General features: G+C 45.2%; 1 long non-coding RNA gene across 1 annotated transcript in view; it reads left to right on the top strand.

Annotated features, from left to right (window-relative positions):
- The window catches only part of LOC111251839 (uncharacterized), a 50,445-nt gene that overhangs the window by 26,493 nt on the left and 2,214 nt on the right, over positions 1–21,738 (top strand). The gene's annotated exons all lie outside the window — the stretch shown is intronic.

Here is a 21,738-nt window from a genome sequence, read left to right as displayed (position 1 = left end):
ACCCATAAGGCAAGAACCAGCACCAATGCTCTCTGGCTGTTTGCAACGGCATGCTTGTCTATTCGCACAGCTCGGCTAAGAGCCTCATTAATTCTGCCCTGTACGCCGGCTTTCGACTCTACTTCGGCTTCTCGGTTCCAGGCCTCAGATCAGCTTACGGCCTCACGTAGACACGGCGCACCTTCAACAATTTTTGCCTGACGAACCGCTATAAGGCTTGTGGACAGCCTGGTCAACAATGGAGCTTATTCGCTCGCACCGTTCGACGGAAACACTCAACGCTTGAAGCTCCGGCAGGAATGGCAGACTTTACTGATGTTCCATTCTACATCTGCACTCAATTTTGTCGTGGATTTTTTTTTAAGTTTTCCTATTTCACGCGCAGTAGATACTAGTCGCTAGAAATGTTAATAAATTGATATTCAGTTTGATCTCCGTTGTTCTCTAAACGACGATGAAAAGTGACCGCCACGAACGTCTACACTGTACAAATTTTAAGTGCTACTGTTAGTTAATTATTTTTGTCAAGGTTGGGTTAATTTGTTCAGAATGCAGCTGAAATTAGAATTTAGCCTGACGATATGAAAGGCCTTCCTCGCCAGCGACCTCGGTCACGATCGAATCGACTAAATGCAACGAATCGGAATTTACTATTAGCTTTCGATCCTGCTCGCCTCATTGTGAAAGGCCGAACCTAAACTATAAACGGCCCATACTGAAAACTGACCATTTAAAGAACCCTATTAAGTGGAATATATGCGTAGAAAATGCCCAGGGAAGTACTTTGCGGAAAAGCGTGGGTGCATTATATGTGTGTCGCCCTATACAAATAAGGCGTACATAAAATAAAAGCTATACTTTCCTTACGCCTTTATAGGAAACTTGATTCTGTATGTTTGGGTCCATGGAACTGGAAACCGAGTGAACCGTAGACTTGGGTTCGTCTGACTCCGTGTCCTTTCGACATTGTGACGCCGAATGAATGCAACCATAGAAAGCGGAAGGCGAACATCTCGGCAAGAGTCATGCGGTGGCCACTATGCGTGCGACGCTTACCCAGTAGAGTTTGCTGTGCACTTGAGGAAACGAACACCGAAATGAGTAGGAAAAATAAAGACAACATATTGGACCGTCTTCCGCTCCCCGTCGTTCTCCATGCCCCTCTTCTTAGCTGCGATTCTCTTTAGCGTTTTCGTTCTTCGTCTAACATCTAGAGCAAGCAGGGGCATGCCAACTCCCGGTCGCGGCTTGAAAACCGGCAAGATCCATGCACCGCCGCCCCGGAGGCCGGGAGGAAGCTCTATCGACTCTGTCAAATGCTCACGCCATTCGAAGGCGGAACATACAACTAGGAACAGCGTAGAGAAAAGCGGGCTGCGGCAAAGCGAGCCGACGTTGAAACGGCAACGCGCAACTTTGAATGCGTTTTATTTCGCGTGATCGCACCAGCCACTACTACCACTAAAACTACGACCACCATGCAATGTAAAAGCATGGCGGAGAATGCCAGCATGTTCTCTTCTGTCGGACCGCAATGAAGTTGGTGAGAGAGCGAGCTTCGATGCCAAGTCCCTTTCCCCCGAAATTGAAACAGGCCGTGCCCCCTCCTGCATCCGCTTCCACATCCCAGGGGTTCTGCTGTTCGCCGACAGAAGAGAGCGGTGCCGGCGAACTGCAGCAGTAGCAGCGGCAGCGATCCACAGTGATTTGCAGCGTAGCGGTGGCAGCAGCAGCAAAACGCCACCATAAAAGAACTACTGAGTGCTCAGCCCAGCCCAGCCCAGCGACCGAGAAAGAGCGAGAGAATAGGGAAAACAATACATTCATTTATCAGGTCCCTCCATCAGCCGAAAACGGTGAAGCAAAAGGCTTGTACGCCACGTTTGCGGAATAGAAAAACAGCCTAACAGTAACCGTGCCTACTAAATCGTACGGCAAGCCATGTTACCACTTTTCATAATCCCCTCCTTCAACTGGTAGGCTTGTTGTTTACCCGCTGTTCCGTTATTGTTTCTTTCCTATTCTATCTAACAACGGATATTGTAGAGTTGCTAAAAGCCAAGCGGGCCGAAGCTGAAGGAACTGGCGAAGAACAAGGAAAGCCCCCTAGAAGTCTTACTCACGCAAGTCTAACGCGTATATAACGACTGTCAGTTTTACTGCGTCACCTGGCTGACTGAACAAACGACTTCTACTATTATTACTATAATACGTATGCATTTCTTTCGTATCCAAATTGCGTGGAGCATGCTTTCCATTTGAATCCTTTTTGATGAAAATCAAAGCAGAGCTCGGGACATTACAGGCTAACTACACCCACATCGGCTTTGGGCGTGATGCATCAGTATTTTGGTTCGATTGTCACGCGCAGCACTTGTAGCAGTACGTAGCTGTTGGATGACTGGACATAGTGCATTCTAGCGACTGTACACGATCGGTAACTTCGTCACTGTCTGCGGGATGCATAAGCAGAGAAAGCGGGCGATGGCATATAAAAGAGGAAGAAGAAGACGAAGCTTTTTTGGAAGTCACTTTGCGCACATAATACAACGGGCGTGTAAAAATCACAGTAATACGCTATATTAGAGAAGTAGCAGACAGACAAACAGATAGATCGGCAAAAGTTGCAGTTCGGTTTGCCCCGATCCCAGAAGCGGCCCCGTCTTTAGCACGAAAATCGAAGCTCGGGTAGGCAAACTGCTAGTTAGAAAAGCAAGAGAGAGAGAAGAAAACCTGCGCTAGGAAAAATGGAGATGGCTACGTTAAAGTATGACATGTGTTATCCCATCTGATTGTGCCCGTAGGCGCGTATAGTCGCAAGTGTGCTTGCTTGTGTCTCTTCAGAGACATGGAAAAAGATAGGAGACATAGAATTCGTTCAAACGCAAGAAAGACCAGCGAATGCTTTAGTACTACGTGATGTATTTACTTGTCAGGCAATGTAGGCGTCAGCAGATGAGCAAGGGGACCGTCAACTCTCATGTTGAGACGCGTAGCGTCTTCTCATGTTGTACGTCTCACGTCGTCCTTGAAAATGCTAAAACGTGCGATCTTCTAAACTGCATGGTCCCAGGTGGTTGTACTGGACCCTATTTTTAAACCGAGGTCCAAATCATGGGGCCTTATTTAGCACGTTTTTGCTAAGCGACGCATCTGGCTCTCTTTCATCGAAACTCTGGTTCTATTAGGCAGTGAATGGGAAATTCTGATTTATTTCTTACCTAAATTCTTTAAACTCTCAAAGGAAGCACAAGATCTATATAAGCAAAATTAGAACTCACTGATAGGCTATGCCTAGCAAGCCTTAAATTTCTGTTACTTTTTCTGTCTGCGTCGCAGAAAAATCAACTGCCTCCTCCTTCCACGGAGGAGCATCATTGAACGTCCTTTCTTTCTAATCACATTTTGCCTCGAATTTTCACACGGACTAAACCGAATAACGGGCCTTCGCGTCGCACTACTTACCAGCGGATTATAGCTTATCCGCATTGTTCATCTCGTCCATTCTTTGTACGTTATTTCATCGAAAAGCTATCGAAAAATGCGCGTCTTCTTGGGGTAGAATAGGGTCTAGCGTCGGTCCTCCTGAAAATTTCTTCATGTGTCACCCATACAATACCCTTTTATTCCAGACCGGCTTCCTCATCACTTCTGTAGATTAGTAAATGATTAACTATGTAAATATATGCTAGGGCACGAACCGGAACGGAAACGAGGCCATGTATTTTTGCTTCTGGAATATTTCGACACTGCATCGTCTAGCTAACTGAACTAAAGATCCAGAGTACGGCATTATCGCGCCCAATCTACGAACAGCGTCTCTCTAGAGTTTTCCGCTATGTTGCTCCCTTTCTTGTTGTTGAAAAAAAAAAGGCCAACAGTTTCCGCCGTACCGAAACCGCGCGGCGTTCGTGCTGCTATTGCCGCAAACGTTATGTAAATTGCAAGAAGTCACAACATGGATCTAGTTCCCTGCTATAACCGCTACTCGTTGGATATGCTTTACGAAAAAAAAAGATCAGTCTGTCAAGTGTATACGCACGCTGCGAATGGCCTTGCGGGTAAAATTGCGATTTTGCTTGATATTTGGACCTCGCTACCGTAAGGTTGTGCAGTTATGTATGTTCGTGAAGCTCCCACAATTAAATAAGCTTGACTGAACGCTGTTTAGAAAGATACTCTTGGTTGAGTCGCTTTTCTTTTTACTATCGATTTTCATACGTCTCAGCATATAAGTTGATAATGGCACAATTCTAACTGCTGTATCTATTTAGTTTGCCCCATTGTGTATAGCTAACAGATCGGCTTACTTGACTTTTGGTGATTAGTGGCAACGTGAATCGGCTAGTCAGTGTTAACAAGGAATATAGAAAGATAGGCAGATAGCATGTGCTTGTTTTTTTTTTTATGAACAACGGCAGGCAAAGCATGATGGCGAATCCTGGGTAATCTGAATTTGCTAGCTACACCGGCCAGGAGCGTGCCAATTAATTATATACCATGTATTACTATTAGCTAAAGATAGCAGCTCAATGGAAAGAAGTATGCTTCCGTTACGTCGCATCCTACTAGAAGCAAGCTACATGAGCTATGAAACGGGGAGTGAAAGGAAAGCTGTATTCTTGCTATTTTGCCGTTGTTTCTCCCGAGCAGCCGAACTTCTCCGAAGTCTAAGACCCAAAAGATGACTCTGTAATGAGATTGGGACGAAAAATCGAGGCCGGCGACAGCCAATACCCTAGCCATGAACTATGCCATCGTTTTGCCGGGAACAGCCCAAAGCTTTGTGCTTCAGTAGTAGTCGAATGAACACAGAGGCCAAGCTTGCTGGCTTTGACAGTGTTTCAGCAAAGGTCGGCAAAGTCAAAAGGACTCGAGTGCACTCACTTCTTGTAGAGGCCTTGTGCCGGCATCGGCTCTATGTCATCTTTCGTTGTCTGTGGGGTTGAGGCTCATTTGCTGCGTTGATCCATGTCCCGCGGCTATGAGTGACCTCTATGCCCGTGTCCCCTTAGACGCATCATTCAGCTAGAAGCTGCGAAGCTGCTACCGCTGTTGGAACTGTTCGCTATAGACGCCAGGCTATTTCCCTTTCTCTTTTGGACTTCTCCCTGCTGAAACAAGTAACCCCTTCTCGAGGCAAAGCCTGACTTCCTTTTTCCTCGCCGCTAGTACCATCACCATTGCCCAGCCCATCACTGGACGTCATCCCAACGCCAGCTGGCTACTGATAGAACAGCGACAAATTTCGTGGCTCGACCCCGACCTTTTTGTTCGAGTTTTTAAGCCGCAGGCATCGACTGATATCCGGAAAAGAGGATCGTGAGATGGGCTTATTGTTGATCTACGCCAGCCAGCTATTTCGGGTATCATAGTAGCGTTCCCCTTCCACCTCTACTACACCACATCAAGAGCGATCTATTCCTTAACGGCAACAAGAAGGGTAGAAAAGAGAGGAGTTACAGAAGAACCGAATGTTTTCCTCTTTGTCATCTTCGTTAAGGTTATTGCGCAGAAGCCTACACAAGCACAGGTCATGAACGCAAAATATGTGTCGTACGTCCAACCTGCGTTAATGCGCGTGGGTGGACAGGCCTACTCATAGCTGTGATCTGCATACACTAGGCAAAAACAGGCGGAGGCGAAACGCGTGCTTACGTTTATTGCGCGTTGTCTTTGATTTTAGTCGGCCGGTAGCGACAGCGTCTGACCAGGGCAGGCTAACTAGTTAGACGTAGGGGTTGTGCTGGGCCACGGTAAACGCCGCGGCGCCTATGCTTCGGACGAAGCGGAGAGTAACTCTGTAGGAATTTGGTTCGGTAACTGCGTCGCTCGCTTTCGCTGCCTCAACAATTGGCGCCGTGTGGGCGCGTGGCTGGATGCCTGCTTTGCTAGCTAAAAAGGGAAGAACCAGCCTGGGGAGAAACTGCATTTAATGACATGTAAGGTAACTGAGGGTTAGGTGTGAACAGGACTTTGCGGGGGAGTGAGAGGAACGGAGTACGTGCGCGATCGTTCTGCTGCTTCATTCAAGGTTAGGTGTTACTATTGTTGCTGCTATATGATTTCGATGAGCCCAGGGGCGAATGTTTCATCTTGGCGTGAGTCGGCGGAGAGAGAGTGTTCGCTGTGCGACAGCCGGCCACCAAAGAAACCCAAACAGCGAAGTTGCCTCAGTTAACGACAGCGAGGTTGATACCCCCTGCACTGCCGCCGGTGCTTCTGCTGGACGCCTGCCTAGTCGGTAGTGGCAAATTCGTGTTTAACAAAGGAGGACGTGGCAGCGCCTTCTTTGTTGCCTGTCCTTGCTCCACTGGTGCCACTGGGGGATATTCCATCTGAGCCGTTCTCGGATCCCTCGAGTCGCCAGTCGTTTGCTCCCTCCATCACCCCCTTCTCTATGCTGCCCAGCCCTAATGACAACTATAGCCTGGGGGTCTCCTCGTTACGTGCTTGTTCGCTACCCATCTCCCGTTTAGCTTAGGCCCGAAACCCCATTCGCCCAAGGCTCAGAATACCAGCCGGATAGGCGCGAAGCTCTGGATTGATCGTGTGCTGAAGTGCTAGCCTCAGGAAAAGAGCTTAGGAGAATGAGCGTTCGCCAGAACCGCGTAGGCGTTGCATACGCAAAACAAAGCCAGGTTCGAGCCAAAAGGCTAAGGAACCTTAGATTGACCTGATCGCCTATAATCGATAGCATCTCTTTTATCTATCTACAGTGTTATGAATTTTCCTCGCAGCGTTATGAATGCTCGACGTCAAGCAGATGCTCGAAAGACACAGTAGGTCGCTCATAGCGGTCATTCTATTGTGGGTAGGTTCAGGTTGGTGCCCAGAACCAACTAGACATATCTGTGATATAATCAGGCATCAAGACACTATTCCGTTCCTTTTGCTACCTGTCTATAGGGAATAGATAGACCCACTTATCTTTGCACTAACAAAAGGAGGAAGTTGAGTTTTTTTACGCTTCACGACTAGAAAGCAGAGTAATGGAAATTGTTTTGCGAGAGTACATCTTCGGTCTCATATGAAAACCACATTTGCACTAATACGAGTGCGATTAAAACAGTGAATTTATGTCGTTTTTTCTAGTGTTCGAATTGAAATAGACAGTAAAATCGATTGATGAAAGGTATATTCAGCTGTGGCAGCGTCAACTAACCTTTGGAACTTTAAACACCAGGTACATTTCGGTTAACCTTAAAAGTGCAGCTGTGCATGTAACATATGCTACTGCTGATATTTGTACTACATTAAAAACGAAGCTTGCTCAAGCTTTTTCCTTTAAAAAGATATATGATGTTCAACTATAGGTTTCTGCCCTAATATTAATGCGTCTGGCACCGAAGATAGAGATTTCGTTGAGTTGGTGATTGTGATGACGGATTTTGAATAGAGGCCGAAAGCACAGGGCCGAGATTCGATTTAATTGCTGTTCGTTCTATTCAGCGCCACAACCTGGCTTTTCCCCACCTTTCTCTTCACGTACCTTCTAACTCTATCCGTGTCAAGGAACAGCCATCTCTTCAGATAAAATCATTCGCGAGATCATCTGAAATCTAGTATAGGCAGAAAAGGCTCAATTAAACCGAATCTAATAACACCACTAAAGGACCTATCGCGAGCGGACGCGTTGGGCAGGCCCCCGTTTATGTTAGAGTCCGGCACGACTGCTGTAGAACTGCTGCTAGCTGATAACACGGTTCCATCGCTTCTATCCCAGTCACTTCTATTCGTCTCGTCGTTGAGTTGATCGCAAGCGAAGTAAAGCGAGGTTGAACGAGAGGGTGGACCTCCTCTTAGATGGACGAACATAAAAAAAGACATATGCCCACTTCGATGCCCGCCGGCTAGCTCGCTGGTCCGTCAGCTCCGACAGACACTCCCAGTCCTTGCAAGAGCAGTTCTTCCCACGATCACCCCTTTTTTCTCTTCTTTCCGACCTTCTAGCGCCTCCCTCGCGTCTTGGTCGTTGGTGGACTAGTTCTGCAAACCATCAAACATCTTAATTGCTCAGACGCTCTGATGATAGGTAGTGCGAAGCAGGAGGACCAGACAGCATGAGCAATGGCGCAGTGTGTTAATGATATTAAGGATGCGGGCGGTAGCAGGGCTTGACCAGCAACGTCTAAACCGGCAAGTGCCGACGCTCACTAAGACAAGAAATGCTTGGTCGTTCATTTTTGCAGAACCGGCTTTGGCTATCTGTAATATAAAACAGGACTGAATGGAGGCGGAGCCACTCATTTTCGATCGTACTCACACCCTGTATTTTGACTCTGCACAGATATAGACAGATGGCTAAGTGCCAAAAGAACGCTGCCACTTTCGGTGCTGCCATTACCTTAGAAAACGGAAGCTACATTTTATGCAAACAAATGATATGGATACTATGGGTAATGATATGGATACTGTGCCTTGGAAAAACTTTAAAACTGAACGAATCAAACGAACCAGTCACCGATCAGCGTTTATTGATAGGGTCTACACTGGAGAAGTGTAGAGACATCGTATAACCATAGAAGAAAAAATTGTTAAAAAGTCAAGGAAGGCCACGGCAGCAGGCGCCAAAAAGGACACAAAAAACTAGCCACTCGTCCAACAGTTCATGAAACTCTACCAGTGGGTTTCTCCTTTTTTTGCTACTACTCTGTCTGAGAAGCTTACTGATGGGACGAAACAGCCAAGTACTTTTCGATCCCATTGCGAAGGCGTTGAAGGTCCGATCCATAAACAATGATTTCGATGTGAGGTGTCGGTGACGGGTCAAGCCTGCACGCTCCTTTTGCTTCCGTCTTGCCTGTCTTGTCTCTTTCTCTCTTACCCGCTTTTGCCTGGTCGCTCATCCCCCATCGTGTGTGGAGAGGTGTCGACCCAGATCGGGACTGACTGGGTTCACGGTTGAGACGCCGGTAGGGTCTTTTCTGGTTCACCACCACCATCACTACCGTCATTGTGACTGAGGATGGAGCCTTGAAGGTCCTGTTCGGTTCTATCTTTGCCACGACGCAGCTTACTATCTGCTTGCCTTGCGATGCTTGGCCAGATCTCTCACTTCAAATGAGTCGCAATAGAGGTCGAAATTTAGATTGGGGACTTTCCTGCCTTCCGTTCCTTTGCTCCTCTCAGTCCATTAGGCGACTGCCAGGCTGGGCCGAGGAAGGCGCTCTGCCCGCTTGCCTTACAACCTCAAGCCCGCACGGATACAGCCGAATGGCCCCTTAGGCGCAGGGAAGCAGCAGCTCCAGCACTTCAAGCGAAGGCGGGCAACGAACGTTCTGGACCACTCCAGGGAGAGCGAAATAGCGCGAGAGGAAGAGTGAAAGCCCAGCTTCTTACTGGTGGGGCGAGGCCACTGAAGTAGCAACCGGACGAGAAGCAGAGGCAGCAGCATCCGGAGCTGCTACTATTGCTAAGAAAGCCAGCATCGTATGACGCCGAAGCCGGTGCGACTGATTCCTTTTAGTCCACAGATGGACGGATGCCATTTACTGCAAGAGGTCTGCACAAGACGTCCCTGCTGCTGCTCCCTCTGCATCCCGAGAGACGTACGTCTATCGAGTAGGCAAAGAAAAAGAGAGACGGCAGAAATAAGGAGCGCATGAGGCTGACTGCCTCGCCGGTTGTTCCTGAATTCTCCTAGCCCGGCTGGCTCCCCGAAAGACTATTCACTCAAGGAGATCTTCACGTATGGCCACGCCGTGGGTTTGATTTGCCTCTTGGTCTGTGCGGCCCTTGTATATCGCAAAGGATACATGGTGAAAAGAGGAAATCTTGAAACAGAGGCCAACCGAACGCTGGTGTAAGGAAAGGATACACTAAGGGTGGCCTGAATTGGGGTAACGGCAAAGTTAAGGAAAAAAGGTTCACTTGCAGATAGAAGGAGACACAGAGCAGAACCCAAAAAGCCTGCAACATTTACGAGAGACACGCCTACGCAAACACATGCTATACATAGAAACAAGAGGCTCAAACAACAGTAGCCCTATAGAATATCACACTCAACGGTCGAGAGCATGCAAGGGCACTTCGTAAAGAAACGTATATGGTTTGTATTTTTTTAGGGTTACCAGCGTATTTCATTCAGTGGAATAAATGCGTTAGGCCCTTCTTTATGAGAGAGCGAAAGTATTTCAGTCAGCTGCACTCGTTCAGTGTCGCCTATACTTAGCTATGTAATATTAGACATAATAGCTGCTGGCTCTAAAAAATTACATATTTAAGATGATCGAAATCAGTCATTAGAAATTTTCAAGCTGCTTCGTTTGAAAAAAGACGATTCATTCCTCCAGATGCGAGCTACGTCTTAGAAAATCAGTCTAGTGATTTTTTTTGAAAAAATTTGAGAAAGGTGAAAAAAGACAGGGTCTTTTTTCTGAAATAGTCTGAAATATAAGCGGAATTATAGGGCCTCCATTTTGGCAGCGAAGTATTACATATAATGGTAGACGAAATAAGAAAAAAAGTACTTTTTTTAAATTAAACAAGGAAAATAAACATGAAAAATTTCATTTACTCGATCATGCTACGGAAACTAGGCAAGTACTACTGATGGGTTTCAAGCTTCTGAAAAAAATTTGCTGACTATTTATGAAGAGGTTAATAAATTAAGTTCTGCAACAATCAGGTACAAGGTAGCGAACATCTGAATCGTATTGTTGTTATTTAGGCAGCACAATATTTTTTGTCACTGATCTAATCCAAAAGTTACCTCAAGAAATCTTTCTTGTATTAGCCAAAACTGACCCGGTGGCGAACTAGACAGCATTGCCTGTGAAATTTGCATTGAATAACGTTCCTGGGGCCTTTCAATCTGCTGAAAAGGTGTTTTGCTTTGAAATTTACTTTATAAATATAAATTTAATGTTCCAATTATTAGAAATTTAGTGTTGTCATTTCTAGCGAGCGAATCTAAGACATATATATATATATATAACGAACTTACGTTTGCTGAACATATACAAGGCCATATACGTTGCGGTATATGCGGTAACTTATAAACGGATCACTTACCAGTCCTTGTTTTCGTTTTATTCATATAAAAGTCATATTTATTAACAAAAACTCAATTTGGAACTTCTATTATCTAAATTTAGCCATATTTTTGTCTCATATGATCTATATTCAGTTAGTATTTAGTTACGTTCCCAACACTGATATAAGTTAAATTAGGTCTTCAAAAAGGACATGCTAATTTTTGCTTATCGAGAACTTTTCTAATTTCTCCAGTGCTAACCAGTAATACCGTCAGAGAAATTTTGTTGTTGCTGTTCTATTTGATCATATTTTGCCGTAAATTTGGACTCTATATATCAGCATGCCAAGCAGCGAAGGCTATACTTCGCGATATCTCTTATTTATGACTGAGGTCAAGACGGTGCTAAAACAATCGAAAATAACTGTGGCGTCTACAGTAAAGACGGTAGCAAAAAAAGATCGCTTTCTCGACCTAAAGAACAGTTTTCACTTGATTTGTTGAGTTTGACAAGGGAGAGTTTCTTGAGTCGTCTTTAGAGATAAATAGTTATTGAATGACCTTATATTTCTTAGTCACAGATTTCTCAATATACGCGAAGCAAATTTTCTGAGTTTCTTAAGTACCTTTCGAACAGTGCAGGTGTCGCGACTTCATTTTTTTCAGTTCAAAATAAACCCTCTATCTATATAAACCCACTAATCTCAGGAGTAGACAACAGCAGTCTTGGGCATACAGCAGTCAGATCTGTTCAGAATGCACTGCACATTATAGCCATTACTAGGACACAAGAGTAGGCCAAGATCTATCTATTTGATTATCTTTTGTCATCTTCTGCTCTTTTCCACGCGCATATGCTGCTTAAGCTGCATTGCACAACACATTCTTGGAATTTTTTGTTTTCGACCTCCCCTTAATTGGCTATATACTACCAGTGCGAGCTCGTGAACACACCATCATTAGCCTGCGGGACGCTGTCGTTTTGGCCTTTTTCTTTCGTTTCTCGACCATTTTCTACTTCGCCCACCACTGAACAAATGGACATGCATACAGATCAAGTCCTCGACTTTGTCATGATAATTCCCTTCAAGGTTGCTCTTCCCTAACTGCTTCACTCACCGGTTGTGTAGAAAGTCCTGCCGTCTGTCCTTTGCTCGGTTTCGCTCATACACCCCAGCAACCAGAAGCCGGCAGCAGCCACCGATGGAAGCATCATCATTGTAATCTGGAACTCACCCGGTTGCTTCTGGTATTGCTACTGCTGCTGCGACTTGACGTGCAGCTCGGCTATCCGGCATAACCAGCCGAGTCCTGCTGCGATTAATTTGATTGCACAATAGCATGCTAATAATACTCAGGCATATCGGTCCCTTTGACCCTGCAAGAACCCAGCGCAGGCACCTTCTCCTAGCCTGACCCACTCTACCCCTGCAGGAGAGCTGGTAAGAAGAGGACCCGGTACCACCGACAGACATTATCCGGCCCAATCAAACCCAACTCTGTGATATCCCCTCTGAACGCGTGGCCGTTAAAGCGTCATCATTCTCGTCTCCATCCTAGTCATCCCAAAGATATTGTTTGTCCTGCGCCTGCCCTGCGACTAAGGAGTTCCGCCCCACTGGTCGATGTGTCCCTTGCAACCTCTTTATTTTCTCTATCCTCTGTTGTCTCATTGGCACTTACTTTTAGCCGAACGTGGATACTGCTATTTCCTTTCAAGCTGAGTTAGGTAGGGCGTGGACGAATCGGGTCTGACTGGAGTGGTCGATTGTAGCGAACGAGACATAGCGGGCCACCGACAGACATTGCCTATGATGTACAGTGGATTGCGAAAGACTCTGATAAAGCAAGCGCTGATGAGAGGCTGAGGGGGTTTTAATAGGGGGGTGATCAAGAGAGGCGAAGAGAGAAAAGGTAGTTGATCGAGAAATGCACTTCACAAAGGCATCACGCATGAAAAAAGGTGCCCGGGCGTCGGTTGACCCGTGTGCTCAAAAGGGCCATCCGCAGGTGGAAGCCCCGCTGACGCGTCAGTCTGATGCGGATTATGAAGGCATCGATGCTTACTTTGATTAGTCATGCGCGTATATTGTCTGCTGCAGTGCGAAGTAGGAATGCGGGAAAATAGTTGTGATAGTTAGCGGATGTTGGAGATCTATCCTTCCCTTGCGGGACCTTTAAAGAGGACAATAACGAGCTGATCGGTTTGTAGTAAAGCTAGCTGTCCAAGAGGAGGGCGGGGGCGCAGGAAAATGGTGTAACGTAGAAGCTATAAAATAATGCAAATCATATTATGCTTTACCGAAACGAACAACGTCATGCATTCTTTTTTATAAGAGTACATAGGGGCGCGTCGCGTTAATGAGCGTGAAAGGGTACGAGTGGTCGAGAGAATATTCACTTACAGTTTAGCGATAGGTGTAGTACAAGCATTTCTGGGTGTGAGGATACAGTTAGATTAAGTATAAAAGATATATACACTAACGTCGATACGATAAGCGTTCACTATTAAGCGGGAATACCGTATAATCAGGACTCCTTGCCATTCAATGATCATCTTCTACGATAAGAACAAAAAGTAAACACTAAAAGACATATGTTTGAATTATAAATCAAGCCAAATGGCTGTTGTTAGAAAAATTGCAAGCTAATACTACACAGGCACAGGAAAACGCTTCCGCATTACAGGCTCAACTCCTCATCGTTCATACCGAGAGCACACGAACAGAAAAATAATGTTATATTCAATAATATTGATTCATATAGTAGCGTAACGCCTAATATTGTTTGTTACAGTGTAAAGCTGCGATACAACATTCAGATTAGATAGCAAACTTCTATTTGACTCTTCTCTCTCGCCGATTTTGTGTCGTTACATCTATGAAGTCCGGCCCACTTTAGAGTAAGAGGGTTCAAATCCGTATTTTAGAGAAAAAATAATTTTTAAAAAAGCTTTAGTATGGCGCTAGGATCGTTTTAAAGAAACTACTGGATTTATTAATAATGTAAGTATCGTTTTGTACATCTGCGTGTCCATTGCGGTAAATGGGTGGCAACACAGTTATTTTTCTAACGAACGAAAACCAACGCGTAAAAGGCAAACAGGTATATATTTTTATTTGTAACAAAAACAGGTGATATTTTTTATGGTTTGCACTGTCCACTGCATGCTGTTCCAGTGGAGTAACTCACGCTGATGAATAAGATTTGATGCGTTTTAAACGTTTGAATTTAAGGGAAACGAATACAAGCTTCGAACGTATTTAGCTTTCCTTATTAAATAATTAATAGGTCGCCGTTGTTTAACCTAATAGGCTGTTCTTTGTGGGATCTTTTCTAGATTGTATAGTTTTTCTCATGTACCGATCAAATGATATTTACCTAAAACGTGCTCTACTTCGCAATAGATGGTAACGAATATAGCTGATAAGGTTTCAGGCTCTTCAAAAGCTGCATCTTTGGATAGATAACGAATTTATACCAATACCCTATACTAACGATTCAATGGTAAATTCAATTTCGAGGCTAACGAAAACGATGACCGCTCTCGAGAATACCGAAGTCCTTTAATCGTGCTGAGACTTCAATGAGAGGGCGAACTAAGCAATTCAAGTAGCCGCACCGTTGGCGTCTTCATATCCGTTCGGCAAAAGAACACATGAGACCTTTATCAATGAACCCCATTTCGTCCTCGTCATCGAAGGGTATACTGAATGATACGAAGGTGAGGCGGGATATATTTGGGGCTAGGTTCACCGTGCTCAAAATATCTGATCAGGAAGCGTTTAAGCTAGATTCTTCAATCGTTACCCCTTTCAAACCCCGTTCAAATGGACTTCCACGAAGTCGAAATCGAGACGCTCGGCTCCCTGCGTACCTGGCAACGAAGTAGGCGGAAGAGCAAGTTTCATAGCTGAAGACCCACGCAGGCTAAACGCGTCTAGCCAGAAGCGTCGGTCACGGTAAACTGGACTGCGCAAAATTTAATTTAATTTTCTTTCGTGCCTCATCTCGGTTTCTCCTTGTTACTCTATGGGACCTCAGCTCTAAAAAAAGGGAAAAAGGAGAGAGAGAGAGAGAGAGAGAAATAGTAAATCAGTGGTAAAACTAAATTGCCTCTCTGTTTATCCTCTATGCCGGTAAGGAGCACAGTCAGACGATGATCATGTCGAGGTCCACCTGTAATTTTTACCATTTATTCGCTTCCCGGCAGAAACATACGCGAATCTGCCGCTTTACGTCGCGGAGACCCCTAAGTAAAGCCTCTTTGAAGGCTCCAGGGAACCCTTAGATCCGTAGACGCTCAAAATAGAAGCTTCTTTCTGCGTCAATCAAAGCACCTATCTGGAAAGAGTGAGTTCAGAAGACATGAAAAGGACGTCTATAGTAAACTATGAAACAGTAGCTGGAGTGATCCGTCGACCAGGAAATAGGTTTAGGATTGAGACAGATGTAGGAAAGATGGAGCAAGACCAAAGAAGTACCTTCAAGGTTTTGAAAGGGATATATTGAGAACTTAGAAAAAGGTGGACAGATTGCACCTTTATGAGCTAGTTTGGAAGCATTAATAGCACACAGCAAAGCCACCCGGACCCAGTTGCTGATGGCGGTCTCTCGATTTGCCGTGTGAGGGACACCTGCGTGTTAAGGGACAGGGTCCGCGAAAGCAAAAGTTAGCTAATACAGGTGGATAGACTCATCGGGGGTAGAACGAAACTGACAGAAGTGGGGCGCGGTGCTGAGGATTGCAAATAGAGAGAAAAAAATCCCGATAAAGAAAGTTCAAGCTCCAGTCACAGCAATTGTAGAGGCAATCACTTCGCTTGGCCTTCGTCGAACTTCGTGTGCACTGAGAAATTTGATAAACTCTCTGATCGACTAATACGAAAATCGGGTCAGTCATAATCGGATCAATGATACCTGCTGCCAGTACGCAGCTGCCCGTAGCTTCAACTTGTAGGAAAGTTTCGTCAGTAGCTTGTCGATGATGAAAAGCTTGGAAGAAAGGACACCAAGCAAATAACGGGTTACGTGTCTCTAGTGAATACAACTGATATGGTCATAGTCGCAAATCGTTAGTTTATAGCATTAACCGCGAGCTACGAATAGCCTGCCTTTGTCATGACGCCTACGAACTATTTCAATAAGTACACACGAACGTGTGCTTGTAACCTTTCCGTATCTCCCACAACGCTTCCCTTTTACTGGGAATAGTTAGAACAGTGATTTATTATACCTATACATTTTCATTCAAATATGAACGAAAGTTGACCAAATGTGTAGAATTAGTCTGAAAGATTTACCTTGAACATAGGGCTGGTGGTTCACTTTAAAGAGAGACTATACGTCCAATTTAATTGGTTCCAATCAAAACTACGACGTATGTTATCGCAGAGTTGTCAATACGTAATACATGGACATTTCTGAACGCTGGGTGCGTTTAATGACACCGTTATTGCGCTCATTACAATGATGAGATCATTATAGCTATTGGTGCAGCTGTGTAAGCAGAAACGCTACGTCGACCGTTTCGAGGAAATCGAAAGGCGCAACATTAGGAATATAAGCTTGAAGTACTCGTGCGGATATAGCAGGCTGTGCGTGACCCCCCTTTGCGAAGATCAGGTGGGCCTGCACCAACTGATAGCCACCGACTTCGATAAGATAATCCCCTCTAGCACAGCGGAACAGCAGCCAGCTAATTATAAACGAATAACAATAATAACATTACCTGATAAGATCATAATTATCATAATCGCTACAATATAGCTAGATCATTGTGCTCGTCTGCCCTTAAATGGCAAAGCTCCCAGGTGTTTCGGATCGGTATATATTACTCTCTGACGACTGTCTAATGAGTGCATACGACCAAAAAGTAATTAAGCACATATGACCCGAAAAATAGTATATTCATGTTGTTGCACAATTTAATAGTGCTATCTTATACTATAAAATGGTGAGATAGTAAGCTATATAAAGTACATAGAGTGCACTTTGACTGTAATAAAAATTTCTATAAGTTCGTGGTTTTTTTTTATGCTAAGAGTTATTGGTCGACTATGACCTGTTCACGCAAGAAACGGCTGCTAACTTAAGTGACATCTTTGCTAAGTAACGAATCTCAGAAATTGACTATCAAGGCATCGATCTAAGCTGAAGTGGCATCATAAAACAGATGAAGTTACTAACGTTGAGAAAGCTGAAAGTATGCTAGCTCTATTGGTTAGGCAGGATATGATTAGCTCTGTCACGTCCGAATTAACATCCCTTGCGTCATGTCCTGGGGTACTGTTTATTGCTGTGTATCATCTGTGTGTAAGCCTTCTTGAGGCTGGCATATTCAGTGGGTGTTTGACCACCACTGAGCCAACCACTAGAGAAGCTAGCCGTGTGATTGACAACTTGGACAGATAGGGGACAAAAATATACGATAGCAATTTGAGCTCGAAAAGTAGCCTTCAAAAACTGGCGACGCACGAGGATTACGATGAGGCTTAACTAGGAAAGGCTTCCAAGCAGAACTAAATAGACATCTACGCATGATTCCACCGGCACAACGAGCTTGCGGCCTATACCAACCACCCCGGTGTTAGCTTTGAAGTATACAGAAGAACAACAAGTCAGCTACAATAAAAACAAGTCAGCTAGATCAAGTAACGTATTTCCTTTCCTAAAACAACTTGCCTGTGCATGACGATTTCATGCGCTTTAGTGATAAAACGAGACGTCTTCACTACGACTTGGCGTTTGGCCGCCATTGTTTTGATTACGGTAGGCCCTATGCGTGCAATAAATCATTCAGCTAAACGGTTTTCTTGCGTAAATAACAAGGCACGGCGGGAGGGGAATAACGTATGGCAGGACAGAGTGTAAGTGACAAAATCATCCCGCTTCACTATTCGCCTGCATCGTTATCGGCTTTCGTATATTTTTTGTCCTTGCCGTCGAATCAAAGCGCTTGTGCATATATGCTAACACTGTCGGCCAATCACCTCTCGGCAGTGCCTACTCCGGCAAGGAACGAAATTGAACCGAAAAGGTGTGGTGAACCATAGCAAATTTCCACGAACGATGCAGCTCGACTCAACATCTAAACTGCTACTGGGCGGAGCGTGCGTAGGTAACGGGTGTGATAATGGGGTCTTACTAGAAAAACGGACACACTTGTGGGAGCTGAAGACACGCCTGGAATGGGAAACACCGCTTATAATAGCCTAAACGGAATTAAACAGAAGGCAACGGCTGTTACAGGAGCTGAGTCGAAATTGGAACAAAAATAAACATCAGGCGGATATCTGTCACATTCAGACGCTTGAACAGTTTTGGACAGTCATCCTAGAGCACTTCAGCTTCGATTTGGGATGTTAGATTTCTAGCGAGCGACATGCTTAGTACATTTCCGAAACGAAACATTATAGAATTGCACCACATAGCGATTCGGAACAAGTTTTACATCAACGTGAGGCTTTGATGAGCTCAGGAGCGATCTGGAGAGCATTTCAGCTCCTGTTGCCTTTTAGCAAAGCAAAAGTGAAGGCAAAACCGAAATGTGAGGAAAAAGACTCGGCCTTTAGTTTTGTCAGTGACCCCACTGTCGCACAGGTCCTTTATTTTTGTTTTCACCATCTCTGGGTTAGGAAGATACGAAGCATCAAACGAAACGCCCAAACTCGACCCAAATCGTAGTGACGGGGAGCTACGTTATGGCCCTTCGGTGCCTGCGGTGGCAGCAGGCAGCCGCCGCTGTAAGAAGTAACTGCGTTCACGCCCGATCTGTGTCCTGTGAGGAAATCTTGTATTCGCGCGAAACCCATGAGCGCGCCAGTGCGTCCGCTGCTAGCTGCCTATTCCTTATACGACGCCCATTCTTCCTTTGCACGGTGTCTCTCTGGTTGTACGTCTTTGGTTCCCCGAGGAACCAAGCAGGCCCACGGTAGTACTTTACGCTTATATCTCACATTGTCTTTACTTAGTGCCATTCGAAGCGACTGGCTGGACAGCCATCCGTTCACGTCGATCGTCTCTTGCTCCCAGGCAGGACTGCCGATTAGACGCCAGCGGCAACGGCAGCAGCCTGCCAGTTTCCTGCTAGCCCCTCCTCTTTCCCTCTCGCTTTTTCTCCATGTGTCTTTCATGCTACACTACGTTTTGTTCAGCGTTGCTTTTGCTGGCCGCTACCGCGATTGCTTTTGCTGCTTTAGGTTCCTGTTAGCCCGGTGTTGTTAATACCAATAATATGTGCAATTGTAAATAACCAAGGAGTGACTGGCTACCTACGCCGGTCTGACTTGACGAGCCCCACGAGGGCCGTTCGTGCTAAGTGGCAGCGTAGGCAGTAGCAGCACTACTACCATCACTACCAGCCTTCGCTTGGTTCCTTATCTAACGAGGCCTTTGGCTGGGCCGCTGCGTTTCCCCCATGGCTCCGCTCCTTCCCTGTCAAGCCGCCCTGAAAGCCGACACATACGCTTACGAACACGAACTCACATAGGCAGCGAACCTTTATGGTCTGCCTGTCTGGCTGTTGTTCGCTCTTCCAGAAGCTGGCTCAGTCCCGCTTCCGGCCGTTCGCTGGCATTTCGTTCCCATTGCTATCTTATTTGGATCTGACTCCGCTCTAGATTTCCTTGCGTCAGAAATACAGCATGGCGACGGCAGCTGGCGGAAAGACCGCTTCCGAGTTGAAAGCTGGAGCTGGAAGAAAACCAGTGGAACGGCCGGTGGACACACCTGGCCACATATTAAGAGCAGCAGAATCGCTCAAAGCTGGACAAAGTAGGGTGCGAACGAAAGACAAGGGATTGGATGAAAAAATGTGAGAGAAAATTAGCGGACTAGGAAAGAATCCAACTAGGTTCAAGTTAGGAGGTACGCAGGAAGCTATCACCTAAGCAAGTAAGTAAACAGGTACAAAGGCGATGCCAGGAAGCCTATAATGCAGCAAGCTCGAACAGGATCAGCTACAGCAGCAGCGAGGTGCTCTAGGACGGCTGAGAAAACCGATAGGCTTGGGGAGAGATGACACTGCTAAATGCAAGGATACTCGCACGCACATGCCCACCCAGAGGTCAGCACGAGAAAAGACTATAAGCAAGCAAGCAGCAATAGGAGAACGTAAGCACGTAATGACAGGACTGCTAAGAACCAAAGACGGACCGACAAAGGATTGAAGGCTTTGCTGTCCTGCCTGCCTAACTAGTAACCACATATATAGTAGAAAGACATAGAGGTACAGTAGAACAGCTGGTAGCAGGACGACTAGAAATAATCTTCTCGTCTCTGACTTAACAAGGCTTCATTGGCTAATAATTACGGGGCATCCCGTTGCGTTGTAGACGAATGAGAATATAAGTCGCCCTGCTGCTCGCCGGCCGGTCGTCTAGGTGACAGTGAGGCAGGAAATGTCAATTGAAAGAGTGCAGGAGAGAGAAAAGTCGCGTTTGAATGCGGGACAGTGCACCACAGACATATACTGGGAAAGAAAGGATCTAATGTGAGCACACGCCATTTTAGCACGCGTACAGAGGTATATCTTTAGATATCCATAACGGACTTAAAAGCGATCAAATAATCAAATTCTATCGACCTATTACTTGTGATTTTCATAATGTATTTTCGTGCTCTTCGTTGATATTGTCTTCGCAAGTAACTGCGTACATTTTTTTCTGCTCATTATCGTCATATTTTTTCCAACTTTGTCTTACCTTTATTGTAAGTTGACTCGTAATTGAAAATTGACAGTTTATATGAAGCTATATATACATCTTTAGCAAATTGAATACGTTCGTTGATAAGGGCTTTGTCAACTTTGTTTGCAAAAGTGTCTCACTTATTTGCTACCCAGCCAATGAACTACTAAAAATAAGGGCAGCGGAATTAAAGTGACCACGAATAATCACGGCCGTCTCTCTTCTTTCATGCTCTATTGTAGCGTGTGTGTAAAACGTGTTCCGCTAAGAATCCGTAGCCGGACGGACGGTTTGCTTAACGATAGTAGCTGATTGTCTTCCTCAGTTGAACACATAGATCTACATACGCAGATCTACATGCGCTTGGATGTATATAGATAATTTCTTTAATTAAATTAGTCAGCACCCTGTTGGCTATTGCATATATGAATCGTCTGTAAAGCCTTTATGCTGCCAGACTGAGTCGTCGCTTTTATTGGCTCTTCAAACGAGTCGATGGCGATTTCGGCGGCGGCAGCAGTCTCTTAGATAACCACTGTAGAACACGTGACAAAAAGATTTAAATACTGTTATTAAAGGAATGGTCACAAATCGGAGACAAATACGTGTTAGCAAATCAGCCGACAGACATTTCGAGGACTTGAAGCTTTGGTAGGACCGGATTCTATTAGGCAAAGTTAGTTTCACCAATGTATGATGATGAGATCGATATGTCGTTCAGTCCATTGATCGATCGGTATGACCCCATGCAGATGGTTCAGAATAGGGCGATATATAAGACAGACAGGATTTGGCTCTGCTGGCTTCAGCTGGTACTGCGCGTTCCACATGCCAAGTCTAACATTCACCGCTCGAATTCGAGTAACGAGCATGCAAAATACTGTGCAGTATTTTTGTACTCTAAATAGTACTCTACCTGAGTACTACTTATAAACGCCTGGTGACTCGTCTGAACCAATGGGTTTACTATAGACATTTTTCAGCACAATTGGCAATAATAGGCCTAGAATATTTGGAAACAAAAAAAAACTACTATTTTAATGCTTTTTCAAGCATTATGCATACAAGCTC

The sequence above is a fragment of the Varroa destructor genome, unplaced genomic scaffold, assembly GCF_002443255.2.
Source record: "Varroa destructor unplaced genomic scaffold, Vdes_3.0 BEIS01000005.1, whole genome shotgun sequence".
NCBI lineage: Eukaryota > Metazoa > Arthropoda > Arachnida > Mesostigmata > Varroidae > Varroa > Varroa destructor.
Note: the sequence above shows the minus strand (reverse complement) of the source record. Positions and strands in the feature narration are given on the sequence as shown.